Source organism: Plecotus auritus (assembly GCF_963455305.1).
Source record: "Plecotus auritus genome assembly, chromosome: 7".
In the NCBI taxonomy this organism is placed as follows: Eukaryota; Metazoa; Chordata; class Mammalia; order Chiroptera; family Vespertilionidae; genus Plecotus; species Plecotus auritus.
Window position 1 is genome coordinate 12,559,871 of NC_137774.1, and position 19,873 is coordinate 12,579,743.

The window sequence follows — 19,873 nt, forward strand, 5'->3', positions numbered from 1 at the left end:
AGAGGGAGAGAGAGTTAGAAACATCGATGAGAGAGAAACATCGATCAGCTGCCTCCTGCACACCTCCTACTGGGGAGGTGCCTGCAACCAAGGTACATGCCCCTGACTGGAATCGAACCTGGGACCCTTGAGTCTGCAGGCCGACACTCTATCCACTGAGCCAAACCAGTTAGGGCCCTTTTTCTGTTCTTTTATCTCCTCCACCCTTAACCTTTTCCCTCTTCAGGTATTTTTCTTCCTTTTCTTAGTTCTTTTCGTTCCTTTTCCCTCTCTCGTCTGCCTCTGGCTGGTTGTCCCACCCCTCCACCCACACACTCTTCCGGCATCTTTGCTGCTCCATTGGGCCCGTCTCCTGATGCCCAAGCTACAGCGGAGAGCAGGGAGCGCAGTTGGGAGGGGCGGGTCAGAGGCTTGCGTCACAACCAGATGTCTGGTTGCAGTGTTCAGGATATGGATGGAGAGGTTCCTTTGAGGCTTAGATTTTTAAAAAAATATATAAGTGAATGGGGCAGCCTGCATGAGGCAGAGGCACCTGTCCAGATCCTGATTCCCTTCGTTCACTCCCACTCCCATTATCTCCACAGTAAGCCTCAGCCACGGGTGTCTGGTGTCTTCCACTTCTCCATCTGCTACCAGTCCTTCCTCCAGCAAACCTGGAATTCTGGACTTTCTGGGCTGAAGCGGGGGATCCCACCCTGCTGGTTTGCACCAGCCCTGGGCAGAGCACCCCTTTGGACATAGTCTGATCTGGATGCAGAAAGGATCCAGAATTATTCATGAAACAATTATTTGCTGGGTACTTTGCATTCAGTGTCTGCCTTCATGGAGCTTATGTCTGGTAGAGACAGACATGCATGAAATGACATATATGAATGTGTAATTGCAACTGTAAAGTTTATACAGGAAAGGAACGCAAAGCTCTGAGTGGCAGGCATTCCAGGGAGTCTACCTTAGACCTGGGGACCCAGTAAGGCATTCCCAAATAGGTTGACATGAATAGAGATAACTTAGGTAAGGGGTAGATGGCAGGGTAGGGGATTGAGGTGGGCATGATGGTACCACATATGCAAAGGCTCTGGGGCAGGAGGGAGCATGACAAGTTCTAGATGCCTACGAAATCCAGAGAAGACCAGTGTGGCTGGAGCACAGGAAGCAAAGGCCAGGCCGGCCCAAGAAGCCCACTAGGGGTGTTAGTCTTTGTCCTGAGGGCTTTGGGCCCCATAAGGTGTCTGAAGCAGAGAGGGTCTCAATCATGGCTGCATTTGAAAAGATCATCATGGTCACTTGGTGGAGTAGATACTGAAGGAAGGCTGTGGTGGAAGGTGGCTGCTGCAGGCGCCCAGGTGAGAGCTGATGAGAGCCTGGACCAGGTTGAAGGGAATGGAAACAGAGAAGAGGATGGTCCTAGTGTCACCTACGGCCCATGCCCCAGCCCTTTCCTCCCAGCTCATCCCAGCGCTTTTCCTGGTTCTCCTGCCCCCAAACAATCCAACCCCAGGCAGAACTGACAGGCACTGGGGTTGGATTGGACTTGGAGTGTGGTGGTGGGGAGCACAGATGGTTCCTGGTCTTCTGACCTGAGAGACAGGAGGTGTGGTGCTCTGGAAGAGAAGAGGCTCAGCAAGGACCCTGTCTGGGGAAGAAGACCCTGAGTTTGGTGTCTATTGCAGACACTTTAGTCAACTCTATTGAGTGGATGGTTATTACAGACTTCCTGGGGTCATCCTGTGCTGAAGAGTGCTCTGCCCTCAGAGAGTGGAGAGTCAGGAAGGGAAATAAAAGAAACACAAAAATGTTTCTCACTCGAGGCAGCACTTGGCTGTGTGACTTTGAGTAAGTTGCTTCATCTCCCTGAACCTCATTTTTCCAATCTGTGAAATGGGGTAGCAGCAGTAAGGCCACCTTGCTGGCCTGTGTCATTTTCAGTAAATGGAAGCCTCAGGGAGGTACAAAGAGTGATGAGAATGGCAATGAGAGATGAGGTAGGTTTTATGGGGGAGGTTGCTTTTGAGTTGGGCCCAGGAGGACCAGTGTTAGGGTTTGAATGTAGGGTTGGAATGGGAAGGTGGGAGGGAAGGCATGCCAAGCCTGGGAACACACACACACACACACACACACACACACACACACACGCACGCACACAGGCACGCACATTCTTGAGGTGAAGGGGGAGGGTAAGACAGAAGGCCATGGGCAGAGGAAACATGGAAGATAAGGCTGGACAGGTAGACTGGGGACAACTTAGAGGCTTGGAATTCTAGGAGAGGAATTTATAATCAATTCGGTGGCCATAGAGAGCCAGTAACAGCTCTTGAGCAGGGTATGGCTGTGAACCTTTGCCAAGGACTTGTCCAGAGAACCTACACCTTGGTGACAGAAGAAGAACTCAAGTTAGAAGGCTGTGGACCTTAGAAAGGGAAGATGCAAGGAAAGTGGGTGGGATTTGGGGGTCTCGGATCAACAAGAAAACATGGCATGGGAGCAGGCAAAGAGGTAGACCAGATGACCCCTTCAAAGTTGGGTTTCAACTTCCACTAGATTTTGGAGCCTTACAGTCTTACGGTGGGAATACCATAGAACAATAGATGTTCTGGGAGGAAACACTGAGTTCATTCTTCCCTGCCCTCCCCAACTTGCACAGAGGAGAAAACGAAGACTCAGAGAAGGGAAGTATCCTACTTAAAGTTACACATTTGAGATTGAGGGGTCAGAGGTAAAACCTTTGCCTCATTTCAAGATCTTGAGTGGTGGGGGCTGAGGAGCTAGAGAGGTTAGGAGAGCAACTGGAGGTGGGGGCTCGACCTGACACAGGGATCCCAGAGAATACCAGTCCAGGCCTGTGGGGATATGGTGAGATTTGCTCTCAACTCTCAGCTGAGCCATGTGGCCAGAGGGGGAAGGGAGCCTGGTGGGCAGAGTAGAACTGCCACATGGTAGAGGCTTGATGTGAACCATCTGGCTTGGGCGGAGTGTGGGCTGCAGGGAGGGAGGAGCAGGAGCCGGGAAAGAGGCCATGGTGGGCGGGTGGATGGCGGGTTGGGGCTGGGAGTGGCCACCCGGAGGCCCCTACCTTCTAGACTGCTGCAGTCCAGATGCCTTCACAGCCATGGCCTGGCCCATCCAACCCGCTGACCTCATTCCCAGCTCCCCTCCCTTGCAGGCCCCCCCTCTGCCTGCCACGTAGACTGGGCTTTAGCTGCATCCACTGCTTGGGGAGGAAGAGCAGACAGGACATAGGTGCCCCGAGCCTAGAGCCTGCCAGGTCAGGCAGACCTGGGGGAGCAGCTGTGTTCCCTGGGCCCACTCTAGGCACGTTTCCCCTCCTAAGGAGGAGCCCAATAAAGGGAATGGAGTGGGGTCATGGGAGCAACATGACCGTGAAGCAAGTTGGAATGGGCAAAACCAAGGGGGGCTCTTGGGCGGCCATGTCAGCCATGCCCGTTATTCTCAGGCCCGGAGGGGTCCGGATAGGACATCTTCCTCTTCTCAAACAGTTCTCGGGAAAGGGAGCTCCCCGGAGGTGTGGGGTCCTCTGCCTGATCTAGGCTTCGTGCTCCGGCTGCGTTGGGACGGAAGGGGGAGCACATCATGCCCCTTCCCCTGGGCATCTCTATGACCTTCCCTTCCATCCTGCTCCCAGGCCGGAGCCTCTCCTCAGCTCTGCCTCCTGACCTTCCGCCTTCCCCTTGCCTCCCTGCCCCCCAGGCCCTGGGTCTTCTCTCCAGCTGCCCCAGCTGAACAGGGGGCTGTCCCCGCGCCTCTCCTCTCAAGGCGTTCCAAGCCTGTGAGTCATCGGGAATGTCTGCTCTGGCTGCCGCTTCCCTCCAGAGGCTGTGGACCCTCTTTCCCCTCCTCCCCCAAGCCAAGGGCAAGGGTGCCCCTCCCAGGCAGGGGCTCTGGAGGAGGGGGAGGGAAGCCATGTGTGAGACCAGGGAGGCCCTGCTCCCCCAGGGCAGTGCGGAGGGGACTTAGAGGACTCCCCCAGACGCCACAGATAGAGTTTCCAGCCCTTTCTCCTGTCCTAGATGGGGAAACTGAGGAGGGGCAGGCAGGGGCGGGAGGCTGGGGAGCCAGAACTTGGGTGGACTCAGGCTCCTCCTCCCTCTGTTTTAGGGCTCAGCGTGGCCAAGCTGGGAACCGGCCCAAGCCTCTTTCTGAAGGGCCCTCCCTACATTCAAAGCCAGGTCTGGCAGGAAAGCTGGAGAGAGGCCACTGCTACCGCCTCACCGCAGACTCCAAGGATGACACGTCCTGACTGGGTGGGGAGTCCACGTTTGCAGGAAAGGGGGAGGCCGGGGGCCTGGACCTTTCCCACAGGCTCCTGCACCCTGTGAGGCTGCCTCCATCCCCTCCTCCTCTCTGTCTCTCCTCCTGGGCAGCCCTGTTCCTCCTCCTCCTCTCCCTTCTCCTCCTCCTCCTCCTCCTCCAGCCAGAAGAAACAGCTGAGGATGGCGGGGAGGCTGAGGGGAAGGGCAAGAGTTGGGGAAAGTCCCCAATGCCCGCCCCCCCAATGCGTCCCCTTGTCCCCTTCTTCTCCAAGTTCCTGCTCCTCAGCCCTGGATTCGCTGTCTAGAGACCAAGGATCTAGCCCCCGACTTGCCTAGTGACTTTGGCCATTTCACATTCTATTACAGAGCCTGTTTCCTCACCTGCAACATGGGGTCTGGGCAGAAGAAGTCTCTCCCATTGGGGTTGGTCTGTAATTCTGTGTCTTCCCAGTCAGACAGACAGACATTCAGGCTCTTATACACACACACTCATACCCACTGACTCACATACTGCCTCACACACACCCCTGCACACATGCACGTGCACACGCTTTCACACATACATTTGCGCGTGCATGTGGCCCCTTGCTTGCTTCGGGTGCAGAAGCCGCCACATTTCCTATTTCTCTCTTTCTGACAGCCCCCCCCCCCCCCGCTGCCCCCACCCCATTTCTTTTCTCATTCCTATTGCACCTCCTCCCCTTCACCTCTCCTTTAATCTCCTCCTCCTGAAGTCACCGGCAGGGCAAAGGCAAGAAGGAAGAGTGGGATGTGAGAGGTGAACTTCAGAGTACCATCCATCTGACCCTGCGAGGACCACTCCCACCACCCTCTCAGGTCACTTGGCTCTTGCAGAGGTTCTGGGTGGGAGGGATGTGAGATGGGGGGGAGGAATAGAGCAGAGAAAGGCTTGCTCTTCTCCACCCACTGGGGTCCTGCAGGCCATTCCCCTCACTTCTCTTTCCTGAACTTCATGAACATTCATGTTCAAAAATCTCTGTGCCATGGACATCCCGGGGCCTCCTGCTCTGTATGATGATGTTAGCAGCTTGCACTGGCTGCGCTGCCCCAGGCTGCACCCTTCTAGGAACTTCCACCTAAGGGAATCTGGTCAGAGCTCAGGAAGGACTGTTCCAGGGGATGAGCTATCTGTTGGCCAGAAGAGGCGTGGGAACTGGGCAGCCGCGCTCACCCCTCAGACCCAGCCTGACTCAGGAATAACCACAAACATCTGTGCCAGGCTGCGTTGTAGCACTTCACACAAAGCCCTCTGAGGTGCGTGCTGTTATTGTCTCCAGTTTCAGAAGAGAGGCCCAGAGAGGTTAAGCCAGTTGCTTGAAGTCACACAGCTGGGAAGTGGCTGAGCTGGGATTCAAACCCAGGCAGCCCCACAGGCTTAACCACTACTCTCGACCGGTCCAAGAGACCCAGGTTGGATGCCAAGGGATGCCCTCCTGCCTAGTCTGAAGAAGCAACAGTTACACAAACATGCCACTCCATCTGTGTGCACAGATGGGAAGGTGCGCAGTGTCACGTGGCAGGAAACGGACCACAGGCATCACCACTGCAGCTGGGAGGCCCTGCGGAAGCGCCGCCTCCCTCCATCTGCAGAGGAACTTTGGTGAGCTGACAGCACCGCACACGTCATCTCCTCTAGTCCCCACAACAGCTCTGGGAGATCCGTCTCAATCCCTCTATTTTACAGAGGGGGAACCTGGGACTCAGAAGGGCCAAGGCATCGTCTAAGAACCCCTTCCCAGAGCCGAGAGAACTCGGCAGCCAGATCAGGCTTCTTCTCATTGCCCTACATGCTCCCTAATTACAAAGCCACGCATAGCCACGTGCAACAGACCACGTGTAACTGGGAAGATTCAGCCCTCCGTCCTGTAGCAAATGGTAATCCGCTCCTCTTCACGGACAATCCCCCCCAAGAAAGGTCTTATACCCATTCTGCAGGTGAGGGGAAGCCCTGTGCTGGGGACCCCCCAGCCAGGAAGCGGTGAAGCTATGACTAGATCCCAGGCCTGCCTGGCCTGGCCACAGAGCCAGCATTCTTCTTATTGCATGATGCTACCTGCCACCCTCATTGTCATCTGGCCCAGAAGCAGCCCTGCACACGCCCCATCCCCACTGAGCACACAGGAATGTAACCGATACAGGAAAATTATACCCAGGATGCACCTGCATGACGCAGACTGTTTCTTGGTGTTTTCTGCGTGCCAGGCCCTGACCTAAGGGCCGTCGACACATTAGCGCTCTGAATGGATACAACAATCCTTTGATGCAGGTTCTGTAAATATCCTTCTCCTCATTTTACAGGTGAGGAAACTGGGGCTCAGAGAGGTTAAGTAACTTGCTCAAGGTCACACAGCTAGGAAGTAGCAGAGCTGAGATTTGAACTCTGGCTCTCACTACTATGCTGTAGCCCTTTCTCTCATCTGACTGGGTACCACTTGGTCACTCAGTCGGCAACAACGACCGAACACCCTGCTGTGCCCAGCACTGTGCCAGGCCCTAGGCACACAGAGGTGAACAAAGCACAGGTCCTTCCTGCCTCCTCCACCTGCCCCTACCCAGCACCACACAACAGATGGGGCTGTGCCCACACTCACTCTTCCTGCTTCCCACAGAGCCTCCTCTCCAGCCAGCTAGGACATGTGGATCTTGGCTCTGGTCTGCATTTGACACCTAGTGAGGGAAAACACTGCAGTGGTGCCAAAGCCTGAATGGGAACACAGGGGCAGGGAGATGCCAATAGGGTAGGACAGCTGGGGGCCGGGGCTGGGGCAGGGGTTGGGGTGGGGCCGTCTCCCTACTTCTGCCTCCATTCTGGTCTTAGGCTCACATCTATTCTGTCTCTCTTTATCTCAGATCTTCTCCTGGAATCTCTGGCCCATTCTCTCCGTTTCTGTCTTTCTGTGTATCCGTCTGTCTCCTGTCTTTCCCTGTCCCTTCACTGCGCATCAGATGCGATCATCCCCTGTGGGGATGGATGATGGATCAGAAGCTTGGGCACCCACCATCAGATGGACATCAGCTCTGTCTCAGGATCCTTCCTACCGGCCTCCTCTTTACAAAGGACCACAGTTCTCTCCTCTTCAAGACTTCCTCCCAGGCTCTCTCTGTGCCTGAATGCTAATATCTGAGGGTCAGCCTAGGCTGCAGGTCTGAGATGTGTCCTGCCTCCCCCTTCAGACTGGGGGAAGAAGCCGTGTCCCTTCCATCAGACAGCAAGCTCCCAAGGAAAGGATTATGTCTCCTCATTCAGACTGAGCTCCGAGGACAGGGACTGTGTCTCCCCCGCAGACTGGGGTTCCTCAAAGGTAGAACCTGGGTTTCCTCCATCAGACTGGGGGCAGGGCCTGTGTCTCCTTCCTCCAGAGCCTTCTGGTCTTTAGCTCAGGCTCCACCTTGGGAAGCATTTAGCAGGAATGAAGGGACTAATGCGCTCACCACCCTCCATATCTCCCTCCAAAGACCACTCACACTTCAATGCATTAATGTCCACCCCACTCTGGTTAGCCCAGCTTCAGTCCCCTCCCTCCCAGATGGGTCTTTCCTTCCTTGGGGCAGCTGGAGATAAGGAAGACAGGGATACTAATATACAACAATCCATAGAAAAATCTGTGGGCCGGGATCCTGCCCACTCACCAGTGTCCTGACATCCCAGTCCTACCCCAAATCCAAGTGTGGCCTCCTCCTCTGCCCTAGCTGGTTTGGCTCAATCTATAGAGCGTCAGCCTGCAGACTGAAAGGTCCCAGGTTCGATTCCGGTCAAGGGCACATGCCTGGGTTGCGGGCTCGATCCCCAGTAGGGGGCGTGCAGGAGGCAGCCAATCAATGATTCTCTTTCATCATTGATGTTTCTCTCTCTCTCCCTCTTCTTTCCTCTCTAAAATCAATAAAATATATTAACACACACACACACACACACAAAACAAACAAACAAACAAACAAACAAAAAAAAACAAAAACACCAAAAAAAAACAAATGTGGCCTCCTCACCTGTCTTTCTCCTCATTTCTGGAGTATTTAGAGTTCATTGGTCTGATGGTTTCCTAAAGCTATTTAGAAAAAATAACCCTGCCGAAACCGGTTTGGCTCAGTGGATAGAGCGTCAGCCTGCGGACTGAAGGGTCCCGGGTTTGATTCCGGTCAAGGGCATGTACCTTGGTTGCAGGCACATCCCCAGTAGGGGGTGTGCAGGAGGCAGCTGATCGATGTTTCTCTCTCATGGATGTTTCTAGCTCTCTATCCCTCTCCCTTCCTCTCTGATAAAATATCAATAAAATATATATATAAAAAAATAACCCTTTTCTATGGAATGATTTTAGATTTACAGGAAAGTTGCAAAGAGAGTCTAGAAAGTATAGAAAGTTCCTACACACCCCTCATCCAGTTCCCCAAATGTTAGCATCCGACATCATCATGGTACATTTGCCAAAACTAAGAAGGCAATATCGGCACGTTAGTATTAACTAACTCCAGGCTTTATTCAGATTTCACTAGATTTTCTACTAATGCGCCTTTTCTGTGCCAGGACCCCATCTGGGATATCACATTGCCTTTGGTCATCGTGTCTCGTTGGTCTCCTCTGTTCATGATAGTTTTTCAGTGTATCCTTGTTTTTCACAACCTTCATAGTTTTGAGGACTCGCGGTTACGTATCCTGTAGAATTTCCCTGTGTTATTTCTCAGCAGGAAAAGCCTTTTCTCCAATGAAACCCTGTGCTGAGTCCTGGGATATGAGCAGAGAAAAAAGTGGAGTTTCTTGGGCCCCAGCAGCAATGGGAGAGGCTGTAGGGGGAACCTGAATATGGATCTCCCTGCTCCCCACCCCGAGAACTCTACGAAACCCCTATGGGGTCATGGGACCCAGTTTGAAAACCATTAACTGAGGCCAAGCTCTGCTCAGTGCATGGTTTTTCCCTATAACGCCCTGGACAGGGGGCGATAGGCCAAGCCTCACATATTCCCAGCCACAGGCCCGTCAGAGTTTTGGAGGAAGCTCTGATGCCGGAAAGGCCTTTGAAAGCTGCCCCTCCCCAGCCTCTGTTGTAGGCGCACCTGGGGCGTGCTGCCCAGGTGCACCCTATCCTACAGGACTGACACACCCATTTCCCCAGCTGATGGAAGTGCGGCAGGCCGTGGGCTCCCTATCCCTCTCCAAGTATCACTGTCAGCCAACGGGAGCTACTTTGCCAGAGGTCAGGCTCCTCCTCAGAGGCAGTCATCCTATGCCTGGTTGATGTGAGGGTACAAAAGCCCTGACCCCTTGCCTGGCTGGCATGGCTCAGTGGTTGAGCATTGACCTATGATCCAGGAGGTCACGGTTCAATTCCCGGTCAGGGCATATGCCTGGGTTGTGGGCTTGATCCCCAGTGTGGGGCGTGCAGGAGGCAGCCGATCAATGATTCTCTCTCATCATTGATGTTTCTATCTCTCTCTCCCTCTCCCTTCCTCTCTGAAATCAATAAAAAAATATAAAAAATAAAATAAAATACCTGTCTATTGAAAACGAATATATATTTTTATTTATTTATTTATTTACGCTGCCCTGACTCCTTGTCTCAAGGGGGACAACTCTGAAGGGCCATCTCAGCTCCAGAGCGACTAATGGGGTAGATGAGGCCTTTGCAGTTAAAGGCCTCCCTCTGCCTAGTCCTTCATTCACTCCCCAACCAATCTAGATCCCTAGGGTTGTGGAGAAAGGCCACCTGCATTGGAGGATTATACATTGTTTGAAAAACAGCTTCTTGGGGGCTGCAGGGCTGTGGTAGAGGTAGAGTGCCTACCAACCAGGGACACCAGGTGACCATGTGGCTGGAGGTGCCTACCATGAGCTGGTTCTGACAGACCCACCATGTTTCAGTGAGTCTCCTCTCCTTCCAACTGAACTGTCTGGGTGTCTGGTGATTGCATGGCCTAGATCTCTCTTGAATGTCCCCATCTGTGGCCATCAATGTTCCTTCCACTTAACGTATCAGCCAAGAACATGTGCTTCCAGCTGGATGTGGCCAGAGATCAGGGTAACAAGACACTCCTCCCCATCCTCCATCTCATGACTCAGACAGGAGACTTAAGGGCTATAAAAAATTTCCCAAAGTGTGGTCCATGGACCATTGGGGAGGTCCCTCAAAGTCCACAAGTGATACACGGGTGCTGGAGGTTTCCAAGGAAAAAGGACGGAATGATTTTACCCGTACGCTTGAAATGCAAAATTAAGATTTTTCACAGCCATCCCCTTATGTTCTTGATAACTGTCACATTCTTGAACACTGTGCACGTGCTACAGGTTCGAATTTGGTTGATCTATCTTGGCAGTTTGTGTCGGGCGATATATTTTCAAGTCATTTATGAGTTTTTGGTGATTACTTTTGTGATGTGTAATATCCTCAACTCAACTTGGAAGTTAATGGTTCAAAAAAAAAAATGGCTCATAAAAGAGCGATGAAAATAGTAACCCAAATACTACAACTGAGAGCAGTGTTATAAAAGCAATTAGCAAACAGGAATCTAGTCTAAAAATGTAAATCTCTAAAAACTGGAACATGTGTGAAGATTTCACATGAACAGCTGGGATAGAAAAGTGTAAATAGTGAGTCTGATATTGAATGTCCAGCACTGGACTTCCTTGGACTGGCTACCCATCCCATCCTAATCCCCAGTGTGTGTTTGTTATGAAACTTTGTCAAATAGTGGCATAAAGCCACCAAGACGTTCACATCATTTTCAAACACAGCACAGTGACCTTTCTGGTAAACCATTTGAGTTTTTTCTTGTCCAGAACACGAGTAAAACAAGCTTTCCAGGACAAAATTGATAGATCGCCTCTCCTCAGCCCCCGCCCCACCCCTCTAAAGGCAGGAACAAAAACCAAGCTACTCAGGCAAGCATTGAAGTTGCATTCCTCTTAGGAAAACACAGATACACGTCACCCTATCTGAGAAGCTTGTGACGTGGCTTATTAATGACATGTTGCTACCACAGAGAATACAGAACCAACTTTTGGCAAATTTCCTTTATCAAATGACAGGGCTAGGCATCACATAGTATCCACGGCACACATTGTGAGAAAATAGTCGGGTTTTAATAAATCCTGCTGTCTTATAACTCCTCGTTAAAAATGGTGAAATTTTGCCCAAACCGGTTTGGCTCAGTGGATAGAGCGTCGGCCTGCGGACTGAAGGGTCCCGGGTTTGATTCCGGTCAAGGGCATGTACCTTGGTTGTGGGCACATCCCCAGTGGGAGGTGTGCAGGAGGCAGCTGATCAATGTTTCTCTCTCATCGATGTTTCTAGTTCTCTATCCCTCTCCCTTCCTCTCTGTAAAATATCAATAAAATATATTTTTAGCCGAAACCGGTTTGGCTCGGTGGATAGAGCGTCGGCCTGCGGACTGAAGGGTCCCGGGTTTGATTCCGGTCAAGGGCATGTACCTTGGTTGCGGGCACATCCCCAGTGGGAGGTGTGCGGGAGGCAGCTGATCAATGTTTCTCTCTCATCGATGTTTCTAGCTCTCTATCCCTCTCCCTTCCTCTCTGTAAAATATCAATAAAATATATTTTTAAAAAAAAGAAGAAATGGAATACTTGGACAAAATGGAAATCAATAAAATATATTTTTAAAAAAATGGTGAAATTTTGCTTCTCTAAGATTGGGTTTGGACTATCACAAGTATTGAATGTATTGCCATCTGAGCAAGCTGTGTATGATCTAGAACTGGTCTCCAGTGGCATAATTAATGACTTGAAGAAATGGTTTTATCTCAGCTCTCTTTTCAAAAATTCACGTGGGCCCATGTGTGCGAAGTTGGTTTAAATGAACGACGTGCTCGCCAAAACCGGTTTGGCTCAGTGGATAGAGCGTCAGCCTGCGGACTGAAAGGTCCCAGGTTCGATTCGGGTCAAGGGCATGTAACTTGGTTGCGGGCACATCCCCAGTAGGAGGTGTGCAAGAGGCAGCTGATCGATGTTTCTCTCTCATCAATGTTTCTGACTATCTATCCCTCTTCCTTCCTCTCTGTAAAAAAATTAATAAAATATATTAAAAAAAATAAAATAAATGAACGACGTGCAGAGTCCAAACACATTAGCATATGCATGGTTCATATATCAGAGAAAGGGGTTCAGTAACTTTCAGTGTTATCACCAAGAGCCCATGCTTCAGGAAAAAAAGATTCTGTGCTAAAGTGATTATTTTGTGAGTCATGGTATGAAGTGAAAAGACGGCTTGGCAATCGCTGCTGAAGTGAAAAGACGGCTTGGCAATCGCTGCTGAGGGATGCACCATAGGGAGCATCCTATGTGATGCCCCTCCAAGGATGAAAGAAGTTGTGCCTCAAAGCCAGCTTCTATCTGTTTCCTGCTCTTTCCCCAGCATTTTGGCAATGTCAGCTGTTGTCCCCAAAATCCCTTCTCTCTCAGAGTAATAATATTCCCAAATTTTAGTTGGATCCATCACCACTTAGGATGAAAAAGACATTTCCTCTATTCCCTTTCAGCTAGGTATGGTCATGTGACAATGTTCTGGCCAATGGGATGTGAGCTGAAGTATGGCTACAGGTCCTTAGAGGGAGTGGGCATGTTTTTCCACTCCATTTTCCTCCAACGACTGCTTGGAACCTCATGCTGTGGAGAGCCACCGTGGAGCACACTGATGAGGGCAAGACCTAAGGGTAGCAGAACAAGAGGAGAGAAGGATCCTGGGTCCCTGGACAAACTAATGAAGAAGAGCCACCTTCCCAGCCCTGGACCACCTGTCTCTGGGTTATTGTGGATGGAAGAGAAATAAATTGCTGTCTTGTTTAAGACACTGTTATTTTGGATCTCTGTCATGAATGGTCAAACCTAAATCCTACCCAAGATGGCGATGAAGGACATAGTGGAAGTGTAACTCTAATCCTGTTTCACTCACTGAGTGTACTTCTTTTCAGCATCTTATGCAAAGACAGAGGCAGCAAGTTCAAGTCCATTTTCCCAGCTATTCTAGCTATGGAGGGAAAGGTTCCCACAAGGAGTTTTGAAAAGGATGAGGACATTTTTTATGTCATTATTGATCATGCCACTCAAGACCACTTCTAAGGTCTTAAGTGACCTGCTCTGATGGCCATATGTTCAACATCTCTATTGCCCAAACATTGCCAAACGATTACAACGTTCACTGTTTACTATCCCATTAGCAGAATTTCTTAAGACCAAACTGTGGTGTGACTCCTCCATTATGAGAATTTGATTCTTTCTCAACACTTGGTGATTTTTGTTTCTGAGCAGGAGAAAGGAATCAGCGACATATTCTTAAGATGATTTAAAAACCACATCCAAATATTACATCAGAACGTAAAGAATTCTTTCCGAGGTCAAATTCCTCCAAAGAGAGGATTATGGCTCAGTCAGTCACTCTCTCTCTCCAGGTGAAAGACGCAGTCTTGTCACTTTTGGAAGCTCCGTCCCTGTTGACCTAGTGTCTGAGAGAGCGCAAAATAGAAACAGCTCTGTGATTTCTGGAGGCTTCTTTGGTCTGAATCCACAACCATCTGACAGAGCCACCAAACATTTGCTGCCATTTCTAATGACCTATAATTGTGGTTTAGGATTTTCTAATTTAGTACAAATAGGGAGTAAGAAAAGAAACAGACAGGATGTGAAAACTCCTATGGCTCTGCACGGTCACACGGGGCATCGGTACACTGGTGGCACTTTTCCGACGGTATCACCTTTCTCACCATGTGAAACAAATATCCTTCGTATTACTTTCACAAAGGTGCATTCTTATTCTTTTAGAAAGACAATGTTCTTTCTGAGTGTGCTCAGATGTGGTGGTTGGTGTGTGTGCTCAATGCCCATTAAGGGATTTTTTTTGATGCTAAGAGTGTGGGGAACATGCTTCCCTGCTGCCTGGGATGGCCGCATTCCACAGCAGATAAAGAAATCCCTAGAGGGACTCCAGAGAGGCCCCTACGATCTTGCAGCCCTGCCAGCTGGACTGACCCTCATCACAGCCTCTCCCGGTGAGTCACAAACTTCTGCTCACAATGTCCCATCTGCTCCACTCCAAGTCCTCCAAGTCTACTGTGGGAGGCATTATGTTCCCATTAAACAGCTAGGACCCGAAGTCCAGGGAGCTTCTCCCAAGGCTGTGGGGGAAGGGCTAAGACAAAACCCCAAGCCTTTCTATGTCCCCAGAAAGGCTCCCCGCCCCCCCACTTAAGTGTCTGAAAAACAACCTAAACTACGGAGTAATGGCTACAGACTTAATGAGTGACAGACACCCACCCCCTACCAGCTTACATTGCCTCCAGCTTCAGCACAGCCCTGAGAGCTACACTGATCATTAATTAGACCCACTTTACAGATGAGAAAACTGAGGTTCAGAGAGGTTCAGGAACTTGCCACTGTCACACTGCTAGGGAGTGGCAACAACCTGAAGCCGGACAGCCAAGAACCAGCTTTGAACCCCACAAACGGCCATCCCTTTGGGCTCCAAGTCGCCCCCTCTGAAATCTCTGGATCCCTGAGTTCGGATCTGAGCTGCTCTCTTTTTGGCCTTGCCTGGCCACCTCTGAGGATCCCTGTACCAGCCTCCCTACTTCTCTCCCAGCCCCTCCTTGCTCCTGTCCACCCCCTTTTCCAAAAGGCCAGTGGTCTTGAGATCACCTGCTTGCTCCTTCCTCCCCCTCGTCTGGGGAGGACCTGAGGCTCCACCTGCCCCAAGGCCCTGCTCCCTGGCGCCCATGCCTCCCGCTCGTTGCTCCGGATTTGCAGGGCGCGGCCTTGGGGCCAGTGCACATGTGGCCCGTGGGCCCTTGGGCTCCGGCTGGGCCCCTGAACTCCCTTCCTGTGCCTGGTTACGAAGCTGGCCCCCTCCCCGTGAGCTTTGGGGCCCCCACCAGGGCCAGGATGATCCCTGATTTGAATTCTCCGAGTACGTGATTCCTGTCACACACACCCCTGCCTCTCCTGCCCCCCCTCCCCCGCCGCCCCCCCCCTCCCCCCCGAGCACACACACACACTTCAAGGCCAGTCACTGTCCCCGGCACTCATCTTCTTATGTCTCTAATACAGGGGCTCTTCCTGCCTGACCCCAGGCGCCCCTGTGTCTGGCCTGTACTGACTGAAACAGATGCCCCACTTGAACACCACCCCCACCTCCTGCCAGCTCCCAGGCACTCCACTCATGCCCCACTGATGCCCAGAGGCTCCCACGGCACCCTCACTATGCCCACCCCTCCAGGGCTTCTGGGCACAGGTTCTAACCGCCCTGAGGTCTTGGTGCTGGCCACCCCTCCTCTGACCAGAACATCCTCCGCTCCACCTACTGTCCCAGCCTGCGCTCCTGTGTGTCTGAGGCCTCGTCCTGCCGAGGCTCACCTTGGGTACCACTTCTGCAGGGAGCCGTCCCTGACCCACGCCATGAGGGTTCGCCCCCAGGACCTGCACCTCCTCTCCTCGAGCCCACGCTCCACTTGGCTGCTTGCACTCTCTGATCCCGGCCTCCGACCCAGCCTTCTTGGCGGGTTGGGCTCCTCTGTCACGTTCATCCTGGCTCCTCGCACACGGTCTGACCCGTAGCGGGCGGTCAGTGAGTCTGGCAGGAGCAGTAGAGTGCAGCTCTTGAGGGCTTGGGCTCCGGGCTTAAACTTCCACTTCGAATGGCAGCCCCTCCTTTCCTCAGCTGTGTGACTTAGGCAGCTTCCCTTTTCTGTGCCTCAGTCTCCTCACCTCTGAAATGGGGATATAATGGATTTTTTTCCAGAGGGTTGTTGTGAGAACTTCAGCACATGGAACAGTGCCTGACATAAATAAGCATGCACTGTATATTAGGTAATATATAGCCATTATTCATCTTATGTGTGGTGTTAATTTACTGTTTTCCTCGATGTGTCTCTTCCTCTAAACAGTGGGCTCCTTGGATATGGAGTCCAACCTCATCTTTTCTCAATTCCCGACTCCCCAGGGCCCTGCCCAATGCGTGGCAGGGGGCTGTCCCTTGGGCCTAGGTCCTGGTCCGGGAACTGTGTTCTTCTGTGAAGCTCCTCTCTCCTGCCCCGGTCAGCATCCTGACCTCTGACTATTCCCACCCCACACCCCTCTCCAGGAAAACCTGGCCCGCTGCCCGCTCACTCAAGGGCGGTCCCCAAATCCAAACCTCGCCAGGTTTCTTTTTTATATATATATATTTTATTGATTTTTTACAGAGAAGAAGGGAGAGGGATAGAGAGTTAGAAACATCAAAGAGAGAGTAACATCGATCAGCTGCCTCCTGCACACCTCCTACTGGGGATGTGCCCGCAACCAAGGTACATGCCCTTGACCGGAATCGAACCCGGGACCCTTCAGTCTGCAGGCCGACGCTCTATCCACTGAGCCAAACCGGTTTCGGCCTCGCCAGGTTTCAGAAACTCTAAAGCACAGGGAGCTCTAGAAAGAGGTCTGCACGTGGTGAGGGGAGCCTCTTCCCGTAATCCTGGCTCCGCCACGGAACAGCTGTGCAGCTTGGGGCCAGTCACTTTACCTCTCTCGGCCTTGCTGTCCACATCTGTAAAATGGGACAGTCCCGGCCCTGCTGCTCACTGCCCGAACCGGAGGCAGCGTGCTGTGTAAACAGAGGCGGTGTGAGGAAGCACAGGGCACGGTGACCGTGGAGTTGGAAGTGAGGCTCAGGACCGAGCCTGCAGGCGGCTCTGGTCAGCGCTGTGCCAAGGGCGTGGCCGCCAGGCTGTGGGCTGGGCGGCACGCTGTCATGAAGGGGAGGTGACTGGGGGTAAACCCAAGCCCAAGCTTTGTCCCAAGTCACTCGAGGCCTTCTGTTTGGTCATTGCCTCCCTGCCACCTGCACTCACCACTTTTTCCAAAGTACCTTCAGGTGGCCCTGGGCGCCCCCAGACTCCCCCTGAATCCTGATGCTCCGAGGCCCGGCCATGTCTGGCTGTCAGCCACAACTCTCTCCTCCCCCCTCCTCACCCCGCCTTGAACTCCAGCCCAGCTGAATTAGGAATTTCCTAACATTAGTCATGATTCTTTCAGTTGCAAGTGCCAACAGACTAACTCAAAGTGGCTTAAGCAGAAAATTAAATATATTTGGCTTATTTAACCAAAAAGTCCAAGGACAGCTGCATCTATGGGCTACAATGATACCAAGAAGACTCAGTTTCTTTCTGACTTTTTGCTTTTCTCTGAAATGCTTTTTTTTTTCCTTCTTCTTTGGACAGCCTGGCTCCATGTGGTGGGCTCAGGCAGTTCCAGGTTTATTTTCTAAAAACTAAGCAACCCCAGGAGAAAAACAGAGCCTCTTTCACAATAGTTTTTAAAAAAAATCCCAATGTTGACCTATATTGGGCTGAACTGAGCCCTTCCCTAAACCAGTGACGGTGGCCAGGCGGATGAAATATGCTAGTTGACCTGGACACTTGCCCACGCTAGTGACACATGGACCAAGAGTGGGGGAGGGGCAGTTCCCCAAAATAAAATCTGGATGCTGTTTCTGGAAGGAGGAATGAATGCTAGGGAAAGCAGAAATAATAGATATCCCAAACATTCCATCCGCTGGCTGCCGGCATATAGACACACACCTACTTTTTCCATACCAATGATAGTTCTCAGCTTTTTGTCACTGTTTTTTTCTTATGATTTGGAAATAATTTCAAATTTACAGAAAAGTTCCAAGAATAGTGGAGTAAGCATTTGAGAGTACATTGCCAACATGATGTCCCATCACCTCTGAATACTTCAGGATGTAAAGCCTACAATGACATTCTCCTAAATAACCACAAGACAACCATGAAGATGGTAGATAGAGCCCTGGCCGGGTGGCTGAGTTGGTTGAAGCATCGTACCATCTCATCACCAAAGGTTGCAGGTTCAATTCCTGGTCAGGGCGCATACCTAGGCTGTGGGTTCAATCCCTGCTCAGGAGGCATGTGGGAGACAACTGATAATGTTTCTATCACATCAATGTTTCTCTCTCTCTCTCTCTCTCTCTCTCTCTTTCTCTCAATGAAAGCATATCCTTGAGTGAGGACTAACAAAATAAATGATAAGCTATATTGCTATAACGTATTCATGTTTGCCATTTGTCCCAATAATGTTCTTCTCAGCAAAAAGACCCAATCTGGTGTCATGCACTGCATTTAGTTTCCATACTTCTTTAGTCCCTTCCAATGTGGAACGGCTCCTCGGTCTTTCCTTTGATCGTGGCTTTGTAAATTTGGAAGATGACAGCAAGTGATTTTGTAGAAGCATCCCCCAGTTTGGGTTTGTCTGATGTTTCCTCCTGATTAGACTTAAGTTACGTATTCTGGAGAGGAATATCACAGAGGTGCTGCTGTGTTCTCACTGGGTCTTACCAGGTGATGTATGATTTCAATTTGTCCCGTTACTGATTATATTCACAGGGATATTTTTATTAAGACGGTGTTTACCGGACTCGCAAGACCCTTTTGGTGCATCTATATGTGCACTTCCCTTGGTTATGTGCTTTAGCAGACCTTGCCAGAGTTTTTCTCCCAGTGGTTGTACAAATTTGCTCTCCATCCAACAGTATGAAAATTCCAGTGGCCACATCCTTGTCAACTGTATTGCTGGTTTTTGAAATTTTAGTCATTCTGAATGTGTAGTGATGGTATTTCATTGTGGTATTAATTTGCATTTCTCTGATAACTATGTTGAATAATGTTTCATGTATTTATTCACTGTTTATATATCTTCTTTTATGAAAAACATTACGTTTTTGCCCATTTAAAATACTGTTCTGTCTTTTTCGGTTACTTTGTAGGATAATCTTAATATGTGCTCTGTGAGTCCTTTGTCATTTGTAATATCTTTCACTCTGTGGTTTGCCTTTTCACTTACTGATGTCTTTTGATTTTACTGAAATAAAACTTTTCTTTCGATTAGTTGTGTATGCTCTTTAGGGATTCTTTGCCTAATTCTAAAATAATGAATTTTTTTTTTATTTTGTTACCCTTCATCATTTTCTTCTAGAAGCTTTATTTTTTCTTTTACTGTCCACATTTAGTTTTAGAGGTCGTTTTAAGTTTTACCACAGGTACATATGTACGTGGTTTAAGAGGCAAAATTTTACAGGATATGTAAGGAAAAACAGCAGTCCTATAGCGCCTCATACTTATTTCCTGCCCCCCAATGCCAGTGATTTTCAACTCAATCAGCTGACTTTTTAAAGAGAAATCCTCCAGCCCTGACCAGTTTGACTCAGTGGATAGAGCGTCGGCCTACGGACGGAAGGGCCCCGGGTTCGATTCCGGTCAAGGGCATGTACCTTGGTTGCGGGCACATCCCCAGTAGGGGGTATGCAAGAGGCAGCTGATCGATGTTTCTCTCTCATCTATGTTTCTGACTCTCTATCCCTCTCCCTTCCTCTCTGTGAAAAATCAATAAAATATACTTTAAAAAAATAAAGAGAAATCCTCCATATCTCTAAATAACAATCTTTTGTTGCCAATTCTTGGTTTTTCAGTTTTGGAAATTCTCTTTTGACTTCCCAGTATGGAAGATAAGGATTTCATTCTTTTTAACTCCTCACCTCCACCACACTCAGTCACACTTCCATCCTTATCAGCTTCCCAGTGTGGTTACATGATCACTGTGG